Raw genomic sequence first — 9,992 nt, forward strand, 5'->3', positions numbered from 1 at the left:
AGCTCCGCATGCGCAGAGGCAGAGCTCACAGAAGCTGCATTTCCCAGAGCACCTGGCACGTGCTTTAGGCTGGGGGCGGAGTGTGATCAGCTGCTGGGTGAGTGCCCCGCTGCTACTTCTCCATTGTGATCTGGGAGCTCAGGCAGAGCAGGAGGGTCTGTGCTGGGGACACCTTCGTTACTCCCCCCTGCCCTGCCCGGCTCCCGCTGGAGCCACCCTGGGCTCTGCCCGCCCCGTTGCGGAACTGCAGCCTCCAAGTACCGGAGCAAGTGCCGGGGGGACCGGGTATCTCGCAGCGCCGGGATCTGCTCCCTGGGGGCAGCGCCCGCGGGGGACTCGGAGCTGCTGTCCCAGCAGGAGCCCAACAGCCCGCCTGTCCCACCCCGGCTCTGCCCTGGGGCACCACGAGGGCTCCCAGGGGGAGGGGACCAGCCCCCACTGGGGTCCCTGTGTGTGGCTGTGCCGGGGCTGCCGGGCGGGGGGAGAAGTGAGACTGGGCTGAGGGGGAGGGGGAAGACCTGGGGAAAGGGGCAGATGGAAAATGTCTGTGAAGCCCGGACATGGCAGAGGAAGGAGAAGAGCAGGTGACCCCGAGGAGCGGGGAGAGAAAGGGGGGGCTGAAATCCCCTCGGATTTACCACTGCCCCTTCCCGTGGGGATTCCCCATCCTCTCCCGTCCTGTCCCCTTTCTCTCTAGAGAGCAACAAGCAACAGCCATGGTGATTCCACCACCCCCTTCCCTCAAATCCCTGAGAAGGTCTCTGTTCTCCTCCGTCGATTGTTACTCATTTTCTCTCCACTTCACCAATGTTCAGTTCAAATCTCAGGTTTGGGGTGTTTCCCCCCCATTTTTACCTGCAGTGATTTGTCCTTGTTTAGTTGGGAAATCGTTCCCCTGAGTGATTTCTGAAATGGGAAGTGGGTTAATGCCAGAGGTTGGGAGATCCCTGAGACACGGATAACTCTGGACTGGGGCAGAGGAGGGGCACTCTCTGCTGGCAACAGGGCATGGAAAAGCCCAGGAAGGGAAGGGAGGAGCAAGCGTCCCCCATGGAGATGGCCCAGCCCCAGGTATCCCAGTCCCAGCTACTTCCCCTCCCCCACCTTACCCAACCCAGCAGCTTCCCGCCCGCCATCACCTGCTAGTCACATTCCCAGACCCCCCTGCCAGCCTCTCCCCACAGCCAGTGACCTTCTGGCTCCCCACTTCTTTCCCCTGTGAAAGCAACATCACCCAGGGCTCCCTGCTCGCCATGTTAATGTGAGACAAGAAGAATCCCTTCCATTCTGTTGTTGATTGAATATCGCTGTATAATCCCCTCAAATTTCCCCACCTTTCTCTTGAACTGTTGAATGGTGACATAAAATCTCCCCAGGTGTTGGTGCTTCTCTCTTATATTGGCAAATATTTAGTTTGTGCCCCATTTTCTCCTCTGTTCTGAACTACTGATATCTAATTCTTGTAAATCTTCCTGCTTTTCTCCCCAGGTGTCTGACTGAGATCAGGGCTCTTCTTGTACTGAGCGTGGCTCAGGCTTTGCCTGAGATCAGGTCCCCACGTGTGCCGGGCACTGCACAAAGTCTGACCAAGTTTGGGACACTCGTTGTGCCGGGAACTCCACAGACCCCTACAGAGAGCGGGGACCTTGTTTTGCTGGGTGCTACAGTGACCCTGGCTGAGCTCCGGGCCCCTGTTGTGCCAGGCCCTGCATCAACACGAAGTGAAATCAGGCTCCCATTGTGCCAGGCACTTCAGAGACAACAAACAAAATCAGGGACCTTGTTGTTCCTGGAGCTGCAGAGACCCCCACTGAGATCTGGGTCCTGTTCTGCCAGGCACTGCAGAGACCCCAACAGAGGTCAGACCCCACTGTTGTGACAGGTGCTGTGGAGACCCCAACTGAGATCTGCACCCATGTTGTGCTGGACACTGTAGAGACCCCATCTGACATCTGGCCCCTCATTGTGCCAGGTAAAACTGAGAGCTGGACCGAGATCACGGCCCCCCCTTGTGCCAGGCAGCGCACGACTGCAGCCCAGATTGCTGCCTCCATTCTGCTGGGCACTTCAGAGACCTCGTCTGAGATCTGTGTCCCCGTTGGGCCTGGCACTGCACTGACCCCCAACCAAGATCACACCCCACCACTGTACTTGGGCACTGCAGGGACCCTGACTGAGATCCTGCTCCCACATTTTGCCAGATGCTACAGGGACCCCAAACAAAATCAGATATTGTGTAATGCCGGGAGTTGCAGAACCCCCGACTGAGGTCAGGTGCCCCTGTTGTGCAGGGCTCTGCACGGACACTGACCAAGATCAGGGTCCCCATTGTGACTTTTGCTGAAGTGACACCTATCTCTACTCTGCCATTAAAAACCCCCAGCTGGCCCATGCCAGCTGACTCAGGCTCACTGGGCTCAGGCAAAGGGGCTGTTTAATTGCAGTGTTGATGTCTGGGCTGGGGCTGAAGTCAGGCTGTAGGACCCTGCGGGGTGGGAGATGCTGGACCTTGGGCTATAGCCAAAGCCAGATCATCGACACCACAATTAAACAGTCCCGCAGCCTGAGCTGTGTGAGCCCAAGTCAGCGGGCACGGGCCAGCCGCTGGTGTCTGACTGCAGTGTAGACATGCCCACTGTGACAGAGAGTCCTTGCCACAAAAAGCTCAAAGCCTAAATAGGTAAATGATGGGAGGCGACTCTCCATTTTACAGATGGGGAAACTGAAGCTGAAAGAGCTGAAATAATTTGCTCAAGTTTGCATGGAGAATTTGGGACAAAACTGGGAACTGAACCCAGATTGTTTGAATTCTTGCTTCTCCCCTTAACCACAAGCCCAGCTTCTGTGTGTACAGCATTGTTTTGATCTGTGTTTGAGTTGCATTGGCTTCCAAGGGAGGTTGTGGAATTTCCTTCATTGGAGGTTTTTAAGACCAGGTTAGAGGTACACCAGTCTGCCACCTGTGATGAGGCAGGACCAAGTATCCCTAGACATGGGGATGTCTCGGGATACTTGGTCCTGCCTCATCACAGGAGGCTTAAGTAGACGACCTCTCAAGATCCCTTCCAGGCCTACATTGAAATAATTCTCTTTTGTGCTGTGTCCTGTTCTACGCTGAGCTGTTTTGCATGGTGCCATTTGTAACTGGGATCACACCATGTTGTGTAGCATAGTTTTACGGTGCATTGTTTTGGCTCAGCGTTTGTGGTGTCTGTGTTGTGTTGGTTTGAGTTGAGCTCTTTTGCACTGTGTACTTTTGTCCTAGGGTGTGTTAGTTTGCATTGTGTTGCTTTCTTTTTCTCTGTACTGTCATTTTATGCTGTGGAGTTTTTTTCATTCTCCCCCCCCCCCCCCCCCCCCCCCGCCCGAATTGCCTGACATTATGTTGTGGTGGGTTTTATTCTGTGTGTTGTGTTTTATGCGTATATATTGCAGAGCATCATAGAAATGTAGGACTGGACAGAACCTCAAGCTGTCGTCAAGTCCAGTTCTCTCTGCCGAGGCAGGGCACAGTATATGTAGATTATCTCTGACAGAGGTTTGTCCTACCTGTTCTTAAAAACTTCCAGGGAAAGATACTCCACAGCCACTCTTGTAAGACTATTCCAGAGCTGAACTACCTTAGCTCTGGGACACCACACAGATTTTAGTGGTGAGCAACTCTGGAGAGAGAGGAGATCCCAGTGAGTGCGCAGCTGGGTAAAGAGACTAAAGTTGGAAGGAGAAACATTGATGTGTCCAAGGTCATCCAGGCTGTCCGTGACAGAGCTAGAAATAGATCGCAGTTCTAGTGCCATCATACTGCTGTTTCAGGTACTGAAGGTCTCTGCCACACTGGTGTGATAGGAACTGGTGGAAAAACTTAGTATAGACAGAATTTACACTAGTGCACTCTGATTGGCATTGGTGCACCATGTCCCAGTTTGAAGGTCTGGGGTGGGGGTGGTGGGACAGTGACCTCTCTGAGGCCTGGGGCTGGCTGAACAGTGCAGCTGGTAACAGAGGGGCAGCAGTGAGTGCTGGAGGATGAGCCAGGAGCACAGCCCCACAGGCCTGGACACTGACTTCTCCTGACCCAGGAGATGCACCCCCAGCTGTGTACAGGGACCGCAGCTGAGCTGCCCTGCCAAGACAGCCTGTGCATCCATGGACAAACCACCTCTTCCTTCAGCCTGATACAATGGGGTCTGGGGACCTTTCCAAGCTGCGGGTGATGGGGCTCTGGAGTTACTGGGTGTGTTACTGGCTCTGTCACTGACCTGCTTGGTGACCTTCGGGAAGTCACAACCCCTCTGTGTTTTCCTCCTACCTATTGTCTACTTGGATTGAGATCTCTTTGGGGCAAGGACTGTCCCTCTTTGTCTGCAGTGCCCAGCACAATGGGGTGCTGATCTCAGTCAGGTTCTCTACCACGCACAGCACGATGGAGCCCTGATCGCCATCAGTGTCTGTGCAACACAAAGCACAGTTTATAGACTCACAGACTTTAAGGCTAGAAGGGACCATTATGATCATCTAGTCTGACCTCCTGCACATCGCAGGCCACAGAACCTCACTCACCCACTCCTGTAATAGATCCCTAACCTCTGGCAGAGTAATGAAGTCCTCAAATCATTATTTAAAGACTTCAAATTACAAAAATTCCACCATTTACATTAGTTTAAACCTGCAAATGACCCATGCCATGCCCCATGCTGCAGAGAAAGGCAAAAGAAACCCCTAGGGTTTCTGCCAGTCTGAGCCTGGGCAAAATTCCTCCCATCCCTAAATATGGCAATCAAATAGATCCTGAGCATGTGGGCAAGACCCAGGAGCCAGACACCTGGGAAAGAATTTTCTGTAGTAACTCAGAGCCCTCCCCATCTAGTGTCCCATCATGGGCTGTTGAAGATATTTGCTGCTAGCAAGTGCACATTGACTACATGCCATTGTAGGCAGTCCCATCATACCAATCTCTCCATAAAGGTATCAAGCTCAGTCTTGAAGACAGTTAAGGTTTTTGCCCCCACTGCTTCCCTTAGGAGGCTGTTCCAAAACTTCACTCTCATGGTTAGAAACCTTCGCCTAATTTCAAACCAGAATTTATTGATGGCCAATATCCATTTGTTCTAGTGCCAACATTGGTGCTTAACGAGTGATGAGCTGCCAAAATATTAGCAACAGGTTCCCTCCTCCTCATCCCATGAGGGGGCCGTGCCCCCCCCGGACCCCTGCCCCATCCACCCCCCTTCCCTGTCCCCTGACTGCCCCCTGCCACCATCCAACCCCTCCTCACATTCCTGATGGCCCCCCTGGGACCTCTGCCCCATCCAACCACCCCTTCTCTCTGCCCCTGACTGCCCCCCACCACCCCATCCAACCCCTGCTCCTTCCTGACTGCCTCTGGGACCCTTGCCCCCATTCAATCCCCCTGTTCCCTGCCCTCTGACTGCCCCCACCCCTATCCTCCCCCCCACAACCTCCCAAACTCCCCTACCCTCTTCCAACACCCCCTCCCTGCCCCCTTACCCACGCTGCCTGGAGCCGCTCGGCCGGGGCCGGGTCTGGGTCCATTCGGCCGGGGCCGGATCTGGGTCCGTTGGGCCGGGGCCGGCATCGTGGGGCCCAGGCTGAGCCGGAGCCGCTCGGCCGGGACTGGTGCTGGGGGGCCCGAGCCGGGCCAGGGCCAGAGCCGCTCAGACGGGACCGGGACCAGCGCTGCAGGGCCCAAGCCGGGCCGGGCCAGAGCCATTCGGCTGGGACTGGGACCAGTGCCGCGGGGCTGGAGCCACTCGGCCAGGGCCAGGATTGGGCTGGGGCACTCGTCCGGGGCCAGGGGGCCGGCCTGGAGAGAGCTGCTCGGTCAGAGCCGGACTGGGCCGCGCCGCGCCTCCCTGCAGCCCTCCTCGCATCCCTTCTGTCCCAGCTTACCTGCGTGCTGCTTGCTTCAGGCTTCCCGCGAACATCTGATTCGTGGGAAGCAGGGGAGGGGGAGGAGGAGAAGGGGGGCAGAGCGTTTGGGGAGGAGGGGGAAGTGAGCTGGGGCCAGGGACGGGGTGGACAGCTGCCGGAGCTTTTGTTAAATTTAAAAGCGCTTTTAGAAACGGTTGTCCCAGAACAACTGGTTCTAAAAGGGCTTCTAAATTTAACAACCAGTTCCTGCGAACCGGTGGGAACCGGCTCCAGCTCAGCACTGAGCTTAATCGAAATAACTCCTTTCCTTCCCTGGTATTTATCCTTCTGATGTATTTATAGAGAGCGATCATATCTCCCCTCAGCCTTCTTTTGGTTAGGCTAAACAAGCCAAGATCTTCGAGTCTCCTCTCATAAGGCAGTTTTTCAATTCCTCGGATCATCCTAGTAGCCCTTCTCTGCACCTGTCCCACTTTGAATTCATCCTTCTTAAACATGGGAGACCAGAATTGCCCACAGTATTTCAGATGATGTCTCATCAGTGCCTTGTATAACAGTACTAACCGTTCATAGAATCATAGAATATCAGGGTTGGAAGGGACCTCAAGAGGTCATCTAGTCCAACCCCCTGCTCAAAGCAGGACCAATTCCCAACTAAATCATCCCAGCCAGGGCTTTGTCAAGCCAGGCCTTAAAAACCTCTGTGTCTTTTGGAAATAACTCCCCTGATGCATCCTAGGACTGCATTAACCTATTTCACGGCCACATCACATTGGCAGCTCATAATTATCCTATGATCAAGCAATACACCTAGGTCTTTCTCCTCCTCTGTCACTTCCAACTGATAACTCCCCAGCTTATTGCAAAAATTCTTCTAGTTAGTCCCTAAGAGTATAATTTTGCACTATTAAATTTTATCCCATTTCTATTATTCCAGCTTTCAATGTCATGCAGATCTTCCTGTATGATATTCCTGTCCTCCTCCATATTGGCAATCCCTGCCAGCATTGTGTCACACTCCCACTTTTTGTGCCAGGGTCACTAATTAAAATGTTGAATAAGATTGGTCCCAAGACTGATCTCTAAGGACCTACGCTAGTAACCTCTCTTCAGCCTGACAACTCAGTATTCAATATGACCCTTGTAGGCTCCCCTGTAACCAATTTCTTATCATTATTTCAGTTCTCATATTAATCCCCATCTTCCCCAGTTTAACAAATCGTTTCCCATGTGGGACTGTATCAAATGCCTTATTGATATCCAGACAGATGAGAGCTACTGCATTTCCTTTGTCCAAAAAAAGAAAGTTGGGAAGGGCAGGAACTCATTGCAAGATCAGTAGCTGAGTCCCTTAGATATTTATAGTGCATTGGTGGGTGTCTGGGGACTTAATTATAAACACACAAATATCATCGTTCTTAATGAATTTTCATCTTCTAATTCCCATAACCCACTAATTATCCCTGGCTTCCCTGGGCAGTCTGGGGAGGGAGTACTAGTAAACTCCTTTGGCCAGTGTGGAACCTAAGACACAAAGATCTTTCCGTGGCTGGCTCAAAGTCACCCAGAGTGAAATTCACTTCACTGCATAAATCCCTAGTTGTTGGGCTCTGCAGAGGGGTGGGGAGGTGAATTCCATCCCCCATTTTTGGGCACAGATCCCCACACACAATCCTCACCCCTATCTCAGACACTATCCCAACTTTCCCCTGCAGTGATGGACCCACTTGATGCCACCAGAGCCATCTGCCATGTAACCTAGAGGGGGCAGAGGCCCAGCTCCAGAACTGCTACCCCTGCCCTCAGCCCCCATGCTGTGCTGGAGTTGCCCTGGCTTTCCAGTCTGCAGATGGGTCTAGCTGTCTGGGGACCCAGCCCGTGCACCCACCACACACAAACTTCCTCACAACACACATCCCAGAATGGGGAAGGACCATCTGGGGCTGGCTGCAGTCTCCCCTTGCTGCTGTGAGAGGAATGAGGTGAGGGATACAAATATACCTAGGGGCAGAAGGGAAATGTCGTTTCTTCCAGGGGCTTGAAAATGTTTGTTTTAGAGTCCTGACCTCTGTCTTTCTGTTTGTCTCCTTCTGCCACTTTCAGATCTCTTGGAGAGACAAGGTGGGTGAGGTAATTTCTTTTAGAACCAATTAAAAATCCCTCTCTTTGATATCCTGGGACCAACATAGCTACAACAACTTTTCCCTTTGTACCCCCTCCCCCTCTCATGTCCCCCTCGGCTGAGACTGTCCCATATGATGGGAAAATAAGTGTTCAGTCCTGTCACTGGATTGGGTCTCACCAGCACTAACAGGAGTGAAAGCCTGTGTGCATTAATGACAGCAGCAGCTCTGGGACTTGGAGACTTAGGGAATAGACATGGAAGTGAGCAGGTTATGTTTGTACAGGGTGTGAGTTATTCATGTGGGAATTCTGGGCCACTGTGTGCGTGCAAAATTCACATCCAGCCCAGAATTTCTTTTTTTCACCTAAAGAAAATTCATTCTGCCTGAGAAGTGCTGCAGTTCTGCCTTTCACCCACCAGAGGCCCCTGTCACACCAGAACAGCCAGCTGGGTTCATCTTTGTGGGAAATTCTTGCCCCAAGCTATATCCCAAATGGGAAGAGAGTTAGTAGGTGCAACTTGGGAGAGTCCTGAGACGTGGCTGCCTCTGGGGGTGGGGACAGAGTGGTCATTCTCTACTCCCAAGAGGGTGTGGAAGGGGCACAGGAGGAGCAAGTGTACCCCATGGAGACTGCCCAGCCCCAGGTTGCCCAGTCCCAGTGTGACCCCACCATAACCCCAAACCTCTTCATCCTCCAACTCTCTGCTGCCAGTCTTCCCTCGCTCCTACCCCTTCCTGACTGGCAAAGAACCTCTAAACTAGCGGTGTGTCAGGGCTCAACCCTGTGGCTGAGGCCTCGGGGCACTTTTTTCCCCTCTCAGGTTACGAGGTGAAACAGCAAAAGAGCCAACTGTTGGCAAACAGGGATAAATAAAGGAAGGAAAGGAAAGGAAAGAAACACGGGGGATGGAAACGGTGGACAAGTCCCATCAGGATATGGGCCCCTCTTACTTCTGGGGGCTGTGGGAGCATCTCAGTCCCCTTTAGAGTTTACTGGGTTTACAGAGTTTACAAGCTTCAGCCTGCTCCCTCTTTGAGATCCAGGGAGCTCCACTCTCTCTCAGTGAAGGCCAGAGCCCCGAATGCTGCCAGCCCTCTATTTGGAGCTGGAGATGTTCCACAGACTGTGCGCTTCCCAGGGTGGCTCCCCTCTGAGTAGAGCAGGTCTCTCCTATTAACTCCTGCTCTAGTCGTGTCATGGTTTCCAGATGGGGAGGAGCTGGGACAGTCTACACTAAAGCAGCATTTTAACCGATTCTGTGCCAGGGTGGGCTTTGTATAGCTCTTCACAGGCACCCAGGCCCAGGGAATGGCCCCCTATAAGCCCCATGCCTGATGTGGTGGGGTGACCCACTGGCAGCATTGTCTTTGAGAGTGCTACTCCCACTCCCTCCCCTCCCCCTTTACTGCCACCACAATGCCTGTCACTGTCACTTCCTGAGGGGTGACCCCCAGAAGGTGTGTTTTGTTATCCCTTTCCATACCCCCCCCCCCCCAGGATCTGTTGTGCACCATCAGTCACTCACCTCTGTCTCAGGAGATTAGGCGGTCATGGGGCATGGGTGATGCTATGCTGGAGATCCATCATCACTGAAGGAGTGGCAGCCTTGACCCTCCTTGAAGGTTGCCAGGATGCTGACGTGCACTGGAGGAGAACTGGGGCTTGACTGAGTCCACAGACCATTTGGCCCACACTGTCTCACTGTAAAGCCTGCTCTGCATTGCTGCAAATTGCTGCTGGTGGTGTTGCGCCCATAAGTCTGTAATGCTGTTGTGCAGTCTGTATGGTTTTATAAAAGCATGATAATAATGAATATAATGACAGGTTTCAGAGTAGCAGCCGTGTTAGTCTGTATCCGCAAAAAGAAGAACAGGAGTACTTGTGGCACCTTAGAGACTAACAAATTTATTAGAGCATAAGCTTTCGTGGACTACAGCCCACTTCTTCGGATGCATATAGAATGGAACATATAT

General features: G+C 53.0%; 1 protein-coding gene across 1 annotated transcript in view; it reads left to right on the forward strand.

The window, feature by feature from the left end:
• The first annotated feature begins 109 nt into the window (after positions 1-109).
• Positions 110-9,992, forward strand: part of LOC117870053 (zinc finger protein 436-like) — a 31,249-nt gene continuing 21,366 nt past the window's right edge. Inside the window, exon 1 of the mRNA XM_034757262.1 lies at positions 110-257. The gene's annotated coding sequence lies outside the window, so the exon portion shown is untranslated. The remainder of the gene's footprint in view (positions 258-9,992) is intronic.

Source organism: Trachemys scripta, chromosome 25, assembly GCF_013100865.1.
Source record: "Trachemys scripta elegans isolate TJP31775 chromosome 25, CAS_Tse_1.0, whole genome shotgun sequence".
NCBI lineage: Eukaryota > Metazoa > Chordata > Testudines > Emydidae > Trachemys > Trachemys scripta.